Source organism: Salvelinus fontinalis, chromosome 19 (assembly GCF_029448725.1).
Source record: "Salvelinus fontinalis isolate EN_2023a chromosome 19, ASM2944872v1, whole genome shotgun sequence".
NCBI classification, from domain to species: domain Eukaryota; kingdom Metazoa; phylum Chordata; class Actinopteri; order Salmoniformes; family Salmonidae; genus Salvelinus; species Salvelinus fontinalis.
Window position 1 is genome coordinate 42,484,887 of NC_074683.1, and position 15,132 is coordinate 42,500,018.

At 43.0% G+C, this 15,132-nt stretch overlaps 1 protein-coding gene across 5 annotated transcripts in view; it reads right to left on the minus strand.

Moving 5' to 3' along the window:
* The window catches only part of LOC129816765 (inositol polyphosphate-4-phosphatase type I A-like), a 55,942-nt gene extending 42,921 nt beyond the window's left edge, over positions 1 to 13,021 (minus strand). For 3 of the 5 annotated variants that reach the window (XM_055871636.1, XM_055871635.1, XM_055871634.1), the window contains exon 1: positions 12,855 to 13,019. The gene's annotated coding sequence lies outside the window, so the exon portion shown is untranslated. Of the gene's footprint in view, positions 1 to 12,854 lie in introns of all 5 variants that reach the window. The other 2 variants (XM_055871638.1, XM_055871637.1) reach the window with 1 other exon arrangement.
* Positions 13,022 to 15,132: the final 2,111 nt, after the last annotated feature.

Sequence of the window (15,132 nt, forward strand, 5' to 3'; positions counted from 1 at the left end):
TAAGTATTGGAAGAATGAAATCCAATTAATTGTCTATCTATGTACTGCAGTATTTGCAACAAGGGTTGCTATCGTTAATCAAAGATCACAGATCTAGCTAACAGAAATACATGTCTTATGTTTATACTGAGTTGAGCTTGCCAGTTCCTTATTCTACACTAACATGGTATATATAAGGAGCTCTGTTTCTATGTATAAATATGTGTATTATTAATGACTGTTCTCTCACCTCTAATCAAGTGTGCATATTTGCATCCAATATGAATTTTGTCACAGAGATGCTTACTGCTGCAGCAGATACATCTAGACAACTGAATGAAAACAGGAAACAGGAAACTCAGTCTGTCGCCTTGCCCAACTGTCAAACACAAACGTACAACCATGTCCTCCTGGTCACAGACCAGGGGGGGGGGGGGAACTGTGACTCTCTCTCTCACACACACACACACACACACATCAGAGTTGTTTTCAGGGCAGAAGAGCCCGCACACGCCCTTCATTTGATTTGCTCATTGCATAACCCTGTACAATCACATCAGTTTAAAAACAACTCTGTTTCCTTCTCTCTCCTCTCTCTCAATCCCTTTCTTGCAAAATGATCTCACCCTCTCTTCTCTGCAGTATTGTTAACAGCTGATCAATGCGGTTCTGTTACACAACACACACACCACTTCTGATTTCAGCAAGACAGAAGAGGCAGAACGGAGGGGTGGAGGAATAAGAACCATAAACTGACAAGTAGAAGATTTTTACAGACAGGGGGAAGGCATTTTGAAGACAACACTGAGTGACAACTGTCACTTGAGTCAGAATCACAGAGCACAGCCACGGAGGTGCTAGTCTTGCTTAGCCATGAGGTTTTAAAGTACGGTGACACAAGTGATATGACTGACCTGGTCCACTTCTTACTGATATGCAGAGACACAGCAACACATCTAGGATGTGATACATTTAGGTAGAGGGTAAATTCCAAAATCCACTGCTCAACAACTTAATTTTTTATTTTATTTAACTAGGCAAGTCAGTTAAGAACAAATTCTTATTTACAATGACGGCCTAGGAACAGTGGGTTAACTGCCTTGTTCAGAGGCAGAACGACAGATTTTTACCTTGTCAGCTCGGGGATTCAATCTTGCAACCTTTCGGTTACTAGTCCAACGCTCTAACCACTAGGCAACCTGCCACCCCAACTTAACAGCTTTCTTTTTCTAGAATGGAGGTAGCAGATAATATAATACTGAAAAGATAACATAATAAAATAAGTGAACATGAAAAAGACGAGATCAGAGACAGAGCGAGAGAGAGAAGATAAAAAAAGAAATAAAAGAGAAAGCAGTGAGAAGTACTTCTGAGATAACTAATCTAACCTGAAAGGATCTTGAGCTCGCAAAGAGAGCAAACGTTTTCCTTTCCTGTGGCATGTCTGACATGCTTGACATTTCCTCTTACAGAAGCTCCTGCACACACACAGGTGAGCGGATGCGCACACACACACACATACGTTCCTTCCCATCTGTCTTCCGGATCTGTTTATTGTCGGGTAAATAATATATCAGTACTGGGACAAAAGAGCACAGGAACTCAAGCTGAGCCTTGTGGGTAAGGGCAGGTGGATGGGTATGTGTGTGTGTGCACATGCAGCTATTTGTTTGTGACTGTGTATGATACTTGTATAGAGACCCTCATGTGTGTGCCTGTGCATCCATCCAGAGGCCTTCTGTGTATGCAAGTCTATTTTGCACACACACACACACACACACACACACATTCCTACTCATGAAAACATAGGCAGTCACAGAGAAGCGCACATTCACCATCATACAGACATAAAGACTCCTACCTCCCAGAAAGGCTGCTCGTTTACACATTCAATCACTGCCAGGGTAATCTGGCAACACCGTATGAAACCAGACAGTGGGCAATTAGCACCACTAGAAGTCTGGTAATGGGCGCTGGTATCATTAGGCTGTATGAGTCATTGTCAGTGGTATCAGGCTTTAACACATTGTAATCCTCATAGCCTGGGCCCCTGGGGCTCTGGGAGAAGGACTGTGTGATGCCCTGTCTTTCTGGATCTGAGGCACAGCCATGGGGAGCCAATCAGACATCCATCACAAATCATTATGATGATGACTTGTAGTTCATTATCAGTGGATGTGGCCCAGCAGGAGGGATCAAACCCCACAACACTGGTGTTGCATCAAGCACCCTGCTACAGGAGACTGAAACATCAGAACCGTGGATATCTGACCCAACGCATCACTGGGGGTACACTGCTTTCCTTCCAGGACATCTACAGCACCCGGTGTCACAGGACTGCCAAGAAGATCATCAAGGAACTCAGCCACCCGAGGCATGGCTTGTTCACCCCGCTACCATCTAGAAGGTGGAGACATCACAGGTGCTTTAAAGCTGGAACCGAGAGACTGATAGAAGCTGTTTATCTCCAGGCCATCAGACTGTTAAACAGTAATTACTAGCCAGCCTCCAACCAGTACCCTGCCCTGAACCTTAGACACTGTCACTAGCCTGCCGATACTCTACCCTGCACCTTAGAGACTGCTGCCATATGTACATAGAGTCATTGAGCATTAGTTACTGTAGACCCCTTTCCTGCAGTCATATGACCTAGTGACCTAATGGGTGGAATGTTATTAATATTTTTCATAATTTCATAATTAATAAACATTATTTGAAAAACTTGCAGAAAATCCGGTGTTTCTATGTCAAACGATTTTGTTGTTTGTTTCAGTCTTCTGTGACGTATATAAAGTGTACATATTGGGATGCAAACTCAAAATGTAATACATTTCAACGTAAATTTTATCTGACATGGTACAGGTGTCTTATTTTTTTAAAGCCCATAACCATGCATGTGAGGTGTATACTTTTGTTTCAAAGTAGATTTGTTTAAGACCACCAAGAAACACCTTGAGTGACCCTGATTTAGCACACTGCAGTAAAAGGTTAATAATGTTTACATAACGTTTTACCCACTTTATATGTACAGTATATACTGTATTCTAGTCATGAATCATCCTATATAACTACTGTTGTACACACCTTTTCTATTCACTTACTGTCCTTATTGTCTTTACACACCATTCACATACATACAGTTGAAGTCGGAAGTTTACATACACTTAGGTTGGAGTCATTAAAACTCGTTTTTCAACCACTCCACAAATGTAATGTTAACAAACTATAGTTTTGGCAAGTCAGTTAGGACATCTACTTTGTGCATGACACAAGTAATTTTTCCAACAATTGTGTACAGACAGATTATTTCACTTATCATTCACTATATCACAATTCCAGTGGGTCAGAGGTTGACATACACTAAGTTGACTGTGCCTTTAAACAGCTTGGAAAATTCCTAAAATGATGTCATGGCTTTAGAAGCTTCTGATCGGCTAATTGACATATTTTGAGTCAATTGGAGGTGTACCTGTGGATGTATTTCAAGGCCTACCTTCAAACTCAGTTTGCCATCATGGGAAAATCAAAAGAAATCAGCCAAGACCTCAGAAAAAAAATTGTAGACCTCCGCAAGTCTGGGTCATCCTTGGGAGCAATTTCCAAACGCCTGAAGGTACCATGTTCATCTGTACAAACAATAGTATGCAAGTATAAACACCATGGGACCATGCAGCTGTCATACCGCTCAGGAAGGAGATGCGTTCTGTCCCCTAGAGTGTAGCTCCCTCCAGTAACCACGAGCACAACCGTTCCTTGATTTTAAGGAATTTTATTCTGTAGTTTTAGTCAGAATGATCACCTTCCGTGAGAACTATAAAGTAAATGAAAATACAGTTAAGCACACTCTTACAACATTCTTGTCTTACGAGTAACTTATTAGCTTGATATAACTCTGAAGTGCTTACATACATAAACAGTTTAGCCGGAGCTATAACAGTATCAGATTAAACACACGAATAAAGGAAAAATACCTCATTGGCTGCTTTTTATAGAAGGGAGGAAATCAAACTTCACACTTATTATTCCTGGCATGAATTCACGCTTCATCCTTAATTATTATAACGTTACCATCCTAACATACACACTTCAACCTTTACGTACTACACCCGATGACATGAAAACTTAGCTAACACAGGGCGGGATTGCCTTCACTTCAAAGGTGTGCTGCTACGATAATGATCCCCGTTACAACAGTTATTAGCCACGTAGTTCTGCTTGTCTTATCATTTCCCCCGCATAGCGAACACGTAAACAATTCAAACAAAAAAAAACGACATAGACTAACAGGTTAATTGTCAGTTACACTCCCACCAATCACCGGTGATTTCTGTGAAAGGGGTCTGCAGGTTTCTTGATCGGCTTCCAGGAGGGTGACTGTCTTATGGATGGGCCTCTCCAGATAGGTGGGTTTGGTGATGCGTTTACCTCTCTCATCCAGGGTTGAGTCGCTGATCAGTAACTTGAATCTTCTCACCCGGCCATCCTGTCCCGGGTACACTTCTATAACCTTTGCCAATTTCTACTGGTTGCGTGGTGCAGTATCATCTTGCAAGATGACAATGTCATTAATCCTTGCGTTTATTCTGTCTTTATTCCATTTCTGTCTGTGTTGGAGGTTTAGGAGGTACTCTTTCTTCCACCTTGACCAGAATTCATTGGCTAAGAATTGTACTCTGCGCCATCTCTTGCGGAGATAAAGATCTTCCTTGATGAACTGTCCAGGTGGTGGTAAGATAATTGTGGACTTCATTGTCAAGATGTGATTTGGTGTGAGATATTCTGGACCTAATGGATCATTCAGATATTCCGTAGTTAGGGGCCTACTATTTAAAATCGCCATGACTTCATAGAGAAAGGTACGCAGAGAAGCACTGTCGAGTCTTCCGTCTGACTGATCAAGAATGGATGTTAAGACACTTCGTATCGTGCGCATTTGCCTTTCCCAAACACCACCCATGTGACTTGAAGATGGGGTGTTCATGATTAACTCGCATCCAAGTTCCTTCAGTCGTGTTTGATCCATTTCTTTCAGGGCGTCCACAAACTCGCGTTTTGCGCCAATGAAGTTGCTGCCTTGATCACATCTGATTTGATGAACATTACCACGTATGGCAATGAATGAACACAGGGCATTGATAAAGGCATCGGTGGTTAAGTCATCAAGCATTTCAATGTGAACTGCTCGAGAGCCCATGCAAGTGAGTAGGAGCCCATAACGCTTTAACTCTCTTCTTCCGTCCTTGGCATAGAAAGGTCTAAAGCAGTCCATCCCGCAGTATGTGAAGGAAGGCGTGGTCTCCATGCGTTCCTTCGGAAGATCTGCCATTCTTTGCTCTTCTGTACATCTTCTGAATTTCCTGCATTTCACACAATTGTAGATGTGAGAGGAAACTGCATTGCTGCATCCTAGGATCCATATACCGTTGGATCGCAGCTCATTGATAGTCATTCCACGTCCTTGGTGTTGTACTCATTCATGATAGTGCTTGACGAGCAGCACTGACAAGTGGCTATCTCTTGGCAGGATTGCAGGATGCTTCACATGGGAATGAAGAGTTGCATGAGCCAAGTGACCTCCCACCCTGAGGATACTTTGCTCATCCAGAAATGGACTCAATTTATACAACTTGCTTGCTTTATCTTCGGTCTTGATGTCTTTCTGGTGCCTAAGGTTGTGTATCTCATGGGAGAAGGCTGCTTCTTGAACCATCTTTATAATGGTGAGCTCTCCCTCTCTCCTTTCTTCTATGCTTGTAGCTTCACTGGACCTCAGTTTTAAGCCTATGGCTTCCTTGACACGTCGTTTGAGCCTGGCAATAGCTTTCACCACTCTTGCCCAGTCTGAGAACTTGTGAAGGTGATCTTTCTTCTTTTGCCTGGGTATCATGGACCAGGGATTTCTGCAGCTCTGGATCATTTTCTGAGAACTCTCCCCCATTGATTTGTCCTTTGGGAATTTCTTCTTGCCAAAGAAAGTCTAGACCTGTGAACCAGTTGGAAGCCGTGAGCTGTTCTGATGTGAGACCTCTGGAAGCATGATCCGCAGGATTCTCTTCAGAGGTCACATATCTCCATTGTTCGGGATCTGTGCTTTGCTTAATGCTTTGATTATGGTTAGCTACAAAGACATGGAATCTTCTGGCTTCATTGTTGATGTTGCCAAGAACTACCTTCGAGTCTGTCCAGAAGTATTCCTGTAGACCTTGTATCTCTAGCTCCCTTTTGAGCATGTCACTTGTTCAAACAGCTACCACCGTGGCTGAAAGTTCCAGTTGTGGTATGGTCGTAACCTTGGAAGGGGCGACTCTCGACTTCCCCATAACTAGGGAGCAATGAACTTCTCCTGCTGTGCTGATTGTTCTGAGGTATGAGCACTCTCCATAACCTGAGGTACTAGCGTCAGAGAAGTGATGGAGCTCATAAGTCTGTACTTCCTTGAAACTTGATGGCAAGTAGCCTCGTTGGATCCTTACTTCAGAAAAGTTTTGTAGACCCTGGAGCCAGAATTCCCACTGGGAACGTAAGTCATCTGGAAGGGGATCATTCCAGTCGATCTTGTCACGACACATCTGCTGCAAGATCTGCTTTCCTGCTAGGACAAAGGGTGCCACAAACCCAAGCGGATCATATACAGAGGCTACTGTAGACAACACTCCTCTTCTTGTGAGTGGGCATTCCTTGACAACTACACTAAACTGGAACTCGTCTGACGCGACACACCACAGTGGACCTTCATACGATACACTGAGGGTTGAGTCTCTAGATCTCCTTTCTCCCACCAAAGGAACCTTGGTCTTCTGCTTTCACATGAAACTGGTGGAACATGCGCTCTACGTCACACATGATTGCAACTGGACCCTTACGAAAACAAAAAAGGACACCCAGCAATGTGTTTGTCAACTCTGGATCGGTAAGGAGATGGTCATTCAAGGACGTCTCTCGAAACTTAGCTGAGCAGTCAAAGACGACTCGTATCTTCCCAGGCTTTTGTGGGTGATAAACCCCATGGTGCGGGATGTACCATGCTGGATGCTTGTTAATTTCCTCCTTGGAGACCTTCTCAGCATCTCCACAAGCTATTTTCTCTTCCATGAATGCTGTGTAGTCCTTGTAGTACTGCTTGTCTCTCCTTAGCCTCCTTTCCAGGCACTTGAGACGGTGAACTGCACATGTTTTATTGTTCGGTAGGTTGGGTCTTTCTTCCTTAAATGGCAGCAGCATCTCATAATGTCCATTGTCCTTGCGTCTGATGGCCGCTTTCATGTTTGTCAGGAACCGGATATCCTCTTGAGATATGAGGTCCTCTTCTGCAACTCTCTCGTTGAAGTCGGATTCAAGCATCTTAATAATGTCCAGTGCTGTGATTACCTCTCTTACGCGTGTTCTACAAACATAGTGTACTTGATTTGTGAAGTTGGAAGAAGATTGAAGGCTTGGCATCACCTGTCTAACGATAACCCGATGACTCACTCCAATAGCGTCGCCATAGTCGATAAATGGGTTTCCATAGCCGACTATGCTCCAGCCAAGGTCTGTTCTCTGAGCAAAGGGCTGATTTTCCTTACCAGACACAATTTCTCTTGGAAGGAGAGCCTGGGAGCAGTTGTAGCCAATTAAGAGGCTGATATCACAGCTCTGTTGAGGAGCAATCTCCTCTGCAATGTGTTCAAGATGAGACCATGCTCTTGCAGTCTCTGGAGTAGGAATATGATCTCTGTTTGCAGGAATAAACTCTCTCGAGTAGGTCGTTGGCAGAGGGATTTTCTTCTCCAAGTAAAACCCTCTAACCTGCAAACCAGACAGCTTCTGGCAGGGCACGATGGTATTCCTTGAAGCCATTGTAGAGAGTTTCAGTTGGACTGGCTCCTTCCTTGTATTGAGAGCTTTTGTTGTCTCTTCAAGGATAAAAGTGGGGTCGCTCTGGGTGTCAAGAAGTGCATACATGAGAACTTCACAATCTGGCTCGCTTGTGGTTGACACCCATACTGGAATAATTGTGGAGGTGTGAGTGTTGTTAATGTCCCTCACGACTCTGTTAGATATGGCCTCACTTGACGCTCTTGTCTCCTTATCTTGTGGGGGCTTTGTCTTCCTATCCCTTGACCTTTCTTTAGTACGATCTTCATGCAGGTAAGATGGATGCCTCCTCTGACACGTGTCACAGGTGTTCCTGTTATCACAATCTTTTGAACGATGACCAGGCCTTAAACAGCCAAAGCACAATTTATTCTCTTGAACAAACTTCTGTCGCTCTGCGACAGAAGGCTTATCCATGTGGGCTTAACCATGACCTTCCAACATTTGTGGAGACTGTGACCTGACTTCTCAAAGAAGACACAACTAGTAACAGTATCTTTCTCATCAGAGTTAGTTGCTAATACCCTTGCTCCGGGGCTTTGAATCCTTGGCGTCTTAGGTTTTCCATCTTCGCTTGGTTTCAAAGCATGAAGGGATGTTACAGGATTGCAAGCGATCTGAAAAACTGAAAATCTGTGTGCGAGCAAGGAGGCCTACAAACCTGACTCAGTTACACCAGCTCTGTCAGGAGGAATGGGCTAAAATTCACCCAACTTATTGTGGGAAGCTTGTGGAAGGCTACCTGCAACGTTTGACCCAAGTTAAACAATTTAAAGGCAATGCTATCAAATACTAATTGAGTGTATGTAAACTTTTTACCCACTGGGAATGTGATGAAATAAATAAAAGCTGAAATCATTCTCTCTACTATTATTCTGACATTTCACATTCTTAAAATAAAGTGGTGATCCTAACTGACCTAAAACAGGGATTATTTACTAGGATTAAATGTCAGGAATTGTGAAAAACTTAGGTTAAATGTATTTGGCTAAGGTGTATGTAAACTTCCGACTTCAACTGTATATAGTTATATTCCAGACTCTGGACCGGATGCTAATTTCCTGCAATTCAATCCATTTTGCCATACGGTTTTGCACTGGATTTTTGACATAGTGTAACAGTATAACTTTAAACCGTCCCCTCGCCCCGACACGGGCGCGAACCAGGGACCCTCTGCACACATCAACAACTGACACCCACGAAGCGTCGTTACCCATCGCTCCACAAAAGCCACGGCCCTTGCAAAGCAAGGGGCAACACTACTTAAGTCTCAGAGCAAGTGACGTAACTGATTGAAATGCTACTAGCGCGCACCCGCTAACTAGCTAGCCATTTCACATCCGTTACACTCACCCCCCTTTCAACCTCCTCCTTTTTCCGCAGCAACCAGTGATCCGGGTCAACAGCATCAATGTAACAGTATAACTTTAAACCGTCCCCTCGCCCCGACACGGGCGCGAACCAGGGACCCTCTGCACACATCAACAACTGACACCCACGAAGCGTCGTTACCCATCGCTCCACAAAAGCCACGGCCCTTGCAAAGCAAGGGGCAACACTACTTAAGTCTCAGAGCAAGTGACGTAACTGATTGAAATGCTACTAGCGCGCACCCGCTAACTAGCTAGCCATTTCACATCCGTTACAATAGCGCACTCTAATACATTGACTGTTGTACATATCATTCTTAGTATATCTTGTGTAAATTAATCTGGTGTTTATACATACAGATTGCATTTTAATTACTGTCACAGTGCTATTTGGTTGTTAATTGTATTAGACATTTCTTGATTGATTTTATTTTGTATTTTTGCGTACTGTTTGACATTTACTGCATTGTTAGGAGCTTGTAACATAAATCTGCTAAACTGTGTACGTGACCAATAAACTTTGATTTGATTTTGATATTTCAGAGATCCATCACAGATCAGACATCCACAGTCTGCAGGGTCCTGTCAAGAGAAGGGATAGCTTTATGGGCTTGAGGATGGGGGAAATTTGGTAGATGAGTGGTTTGGGGAGTTTGAAAGGCTCCTCCTTCTTGGGCAGGGAGGATGAGAGAGGGGATTTTGCAATGTAATGAAAGGTGGTGGGGGGAATGGTATCCTGCTTTTTCAGGAGAGCAAGTGGTAAGAGCAATTGGTCTTGCCTTTCAGAGGGTGAGTGGGGTGGGGGTTGAGAGAGAGGTAAAGTAGCGGGTCCTATGGGGTTTGGGGTACTTAAATTCTGTGATGGAGAGGCTGAAAGAAGGGGTCAGGGTTGAGAGGAGGCCAGCTCAAAGTCAGCTGCTCAGACAGCTCAGACACCCCTCTCCAGGAATGCACAGAAGGTGAGGACAGTGACCCAGTTAAGAGGACCTGGCTCTGGCTGTGTGGTACCAGACATCCTGCAGAGACTTTCAGTACTGGCTGGACTGGAGCATCTCTCATCCTCATCTATTCCCCTTCCTTCTTCCTTCTTTCCTCTCCACCTCCCCTTTTCCTCTCCCCCTTCCTCTCCCCTGCCTACCATTGTCCATCTCTTCTGTGGTTTTCTCGCTCTCTGTCTCACTCAATTCTCTGCTCCCCAGTCTATTTTTCTCTCATCTCATCTCATCCCCTCTCCCCTCTTTATTGGTCTATTTCCATATCCTCTTGTCTCGTCCTTTCACCTCTCTTCTGTTGCTCTCTCCTACTGTATCCATGCCAACCACATGTGCTATTCATCTTTTTATTTTACGATTTTTTAAATGTATTTAACATTTATTTAACTAGGCAAGTCAGATAAAAACAAATTCTTATTAACAATGACAGCCTACCGGTAAACAGTGGGTTAACTGCCTTGTTCAGGGGCAGAGTGACAGATTTTTTACCTTGGGGTTTCGATCCAGACACTTTTCGGTTACTGGCCCTACGCCCTAACCACTAGGCTACCTGCCGCCTTAAACACTAGGCTACCTGCCGCCCTAACCACTAGGCTACCTGCCGCCCTAACCACTAGGCTACCTGCCAATAGATCTATTGATCCTGTATGGAATCAGAATATGGGTTGAGCTGACCTTGCTCTGCACTGTTAGGAGCATAGAAATAAGAATGAAGCTCCAACCCTGGCAAATGACTGGTTAACTCATTGGTACACTCGCAATGGTTGCCTGGTATTGTGATGCAATAATGTCCATGGTGTTTTGGAATGTTCTATCAACTGATGATGGATTGCCATGGTAATGCAGAATGTTCATTCAAATGACACTAACTGCTGTGGCTCATGGAATGGAATGTGTTTTTTGTAATGTCAGTTGAGTTTACTCAACAAACAATAACACAGATTGAAGGGTACACTTCCTGATTTTACTTCCTGGCATGGGTACACTCAAAATGGCTTTATGTCACCACTGACTTGAATGGAGATGCCCTTTCTATTCATTCTTATTTATAAGACTCTGGATCTGTCTGAAAGTACACACTATTACCTATTCAGTAGTACACTACCAGAGCCCTAAGTGACTGACCAATGTGGTTGTAGTGAGCAGAATGGAAATATATCATTTGACATGTGGAATCTCTAACTGGCACACATGTAGCAGCATAGATACAGAACCCTGACAGAACTGATATATTGTCTATGTAATGGAGAATGTACTGTAGGTGGTGGTAACTCTGATCTGACTCTGATCTCCCAGGCCTAACCAATCAATCCCTTTTATTGATCAGGTAAAAGCTGAGGTTTAATATCAAACAACCCAGTACATCCTTTAGCCATAGAGGAGATAAGTATTTTTGTAAATCCCATTCTAAACAGATGACTCTCCTATCCTTTCCTTCATCTGCACTGTGAAGGTGTTCTTAAATCAGTGTTGATAAAGACAGAGATATTAAGAGAGGAGGTCACTTGAGACCATTGAGATACACCCCTTATGGCGGTTTTGAGACACAGAGCACACTCAGAGGACCCAGTCTCAGAGGTAAACCTGACACAGAATGAGGAAGGAACCCAGGACAAAGAAGCTCTTGTTACACCTGGACAACAAGGTTGTTCTCCCACACTGTCAGACAGCATGAGAAAGTGACCTTTATTAATATTAATGAGGAGGAGGAAGATGAAGAAGCAAGACCTTGATCTTCATAATTATGCTGTTCTGAGTCTGACTCTATCTCTCTCGCACGCAGGCACACACACACACACACACACACACACACACACACACACACACACACACACACACACACACACACACACACACACACACTCTACTGGTCATGGAGCTTTTAATCATGTTGAAGCTATAAATTGTTGCTTAGTGGACTGCTTTACTGACACTTGAGGGTCTATGTTAAAGACTTGAGAGAGATAGCCTTGCGCTGCTTAGGGTCAATGGTTTTAATCAGTCTGCGTTCATCACGCACATGCACACACATAGCTGTCTTGTCATAATAAATAAACTGCTAAAAGACTAAACAGATCAAAGCTAATCCTTTCCAGAGCATAATGGTTTTGAACATCTCGTTCATGCAGTCACTTAGCCCACAGTTAAATACAAACACACGCAATACCACTGCCTTTGCTGTAGGCCTAAGTGATGCTGTTCTTTGTAAGACTGATCCGTGCGTCAACAAACCACCCGCAGTTTGTCTAGGGCTATACTATAGGCTGTAGGATGCAGATAAAGAAATTAGGCTACATACACCATTGGATAAATATAGTACCTGAATCAATCATACTATTATTTTTATTCTATTGCATTAGGCCTACATCAGTCTCAATGAGTGTTATTGCCTTTGATGCTCCGACAATAACAAATATTGTGTGAGATGAAATCTGCTATTCTGAAGCTCATTCAAAGGGAATTCGTTGTTGGTAGTGCTTATTGAATGAGCAGTTCCGTTATTCAGAAATATGCTACAACGGGATGGTCATGTCATGCAAACAGACCTTTTTTAATTTGACATCACAGAATAGCGATTTTATAACGTGTTTATTGCTGTCAATATATAGCCTAATTCATTTCAGCGATAAACGCATACGTGTTTAAATATACTTACTTTATGAGACGGGTAACGGGTAACCATCCCTGTATTGAAACGGTAAGTGTGCTGTTTATCTGATAGCCTAGTGATGCTCATCCCGGTTCCTCCTTGAGTCGACGGAGTCTGCAGTGGTACAGGACTTGCCCTACCCCATGCTCCGAGTGACACATTTTGACGTAATAACCCTGCTGCGAGGCCCGCCCATCCATTCCAGTGGGGCCTTTGCGCGCTCCATCTGCAGTCTCGTGCTTCATAAATTGTGGCGATGTTGAACTGAAATAGTAATTGTGACTCCACATTTGCTTTAGGCATGAATGATATTAAATATTATATATTGTGCTTATTCGTTTGTATTGTATTGTTCTTCTGGAAATATAATGTTTGTGTCATCATCCCAAATCAACTGCATTATACTTAAAAACACTTCAACCAGTAAATGGCTCTTTGGCTAGCTTTTGCTACAGCCTATATCAATGAGCGTTAGCATTCTAGCTAACAACTGCTGCATCCAAAATAATTATGTTGCAAAGATCACAACCAAATATAATCTTAGCGAATGTTCAAGCAAGAATCAACACCCCATTGCAAGTAAATGAGAACCCCCAAAAGTAATTTTGTTTAGAAGTAATAAAAAGGCACATCTAGGCAGACGGGTGCAGATGGCGTTGGCTTTCTTATGCCTCGATCACACTGATAGCTTTCTTGCGCAAAATGGCACACAGCACCATCTGGATGTGGCCAACAAAAGTTCAACATTCGCCTGATGCTACCATTTCTGTCAAGTCGTTTAAGCATACAGTTTGATGCATACGTTCGATAAATTCAAGGTATGCTTCAAGGTATGCACCACACCGATCGCACTGCAACTGCCTCTGCAACGCAATGCTGCAAGGCAAACGCAGCGTTCCATTGGAAATATATGTACTTCTGGTGTACCAAAACGCAATGACAATGTAGGTGTGATCGGGAAGTTACTACCACCAAGAGTCGTGCCAGTGTGTCGTGTAGTGTGTCTCCTAACTTCGTGTATTCATGGTTACCAAGGGAAGCCAGGCTTCCCCCCCAAAATTACCAATAATGTATATTTAATTTCTGTGTTTCATAACTTTCCTTAAATTTGCAAGAGGCTGAATGTATCGAACCGGAGAATCTATCTGATGCTGTTTGGCCAAATACAGTATGACATTGTTGCCGCCCATTGCATTGAATGTAAGGAAAGCCAGAGAGCCTTTGGCCTCCCTTAATAAATAAAAATAATAGCCAATCAGTGTTGAGCTCAACTGAGTGAGCTCAACTGTGAATGGTCCTGGCACATCAAAAGGAGGTGTCAAGGGAAGCCAGTTTAGATTTGGTTTCACACCAAACACATCACATCAAAAGCTAAATGTAATTTGCAAAAAAAAACTTTAATTGTTGCATCTCGTTGTGTTGTCCTCCGGTTGATAGCTAGCCGTGAATGGAGATAGAGATTTGGACTTGTGGTTTTACTTAATTCTCCATATTGGTCAATGATTATAACGGTGATTCTGATCCAACTATAAATGTATACATTGTGCCCCTGGCCTGAGAGCATGGAAGCTCAGTGTGGCTAATTAGATGTAATAGGCTCATGTTAACCAGCTGCCATCGTTGCCCATGACAGGAAGTTATCTTAGCTAGCAAGCATTTTAGTAGGGTGAGTCAACATGTTTTTCTACTTACACACACACAAAACCACCCACACACATCAGTACCATGGACAGCCACATCATATTTAGCTTACATTGATTGGACTAAATTGTTTTTGGTATATTTTAGTCGTCACTGTATTAGACTAAGCATAGGTGATTTGAAGATGTTGAAATGCTGTTGGAATATTGGAGGCAGCTCCTGTTTTCTTTTTGACTTGCAGTAACTCTCCGTGGTTCTAAATTAAAGGTTGTTAGTCTGAAAATGTCAGAAAAATTAACTTGCTTGACCATGCTGTAGGTCATTTGTTACATGCAATGTGCTTTGTGGACTTCACCGGACAGATGTTGCTCTCCGGTTTTGTGATGAAACCGTCTTGGCCTTAGGCCCATATATCATGGTGGTCTTGGTAGAGATGGACCAATGTTCACAGTCTTATGCTGCGTTCATGACAAGTGGGAACTTGAAAAATACTAATATAATATAAACCGGGAGCAAAGAGTTGAGTGCATTCAGTTGCTTTAACCTCATTAAGAACTTAGATCGGCTAATGGCAAACAAGCTGTGTCAACTACAAACTAAAAGTACAGCTATTATGCTTGTAAACAAGTTAGTGTTAAAAAAC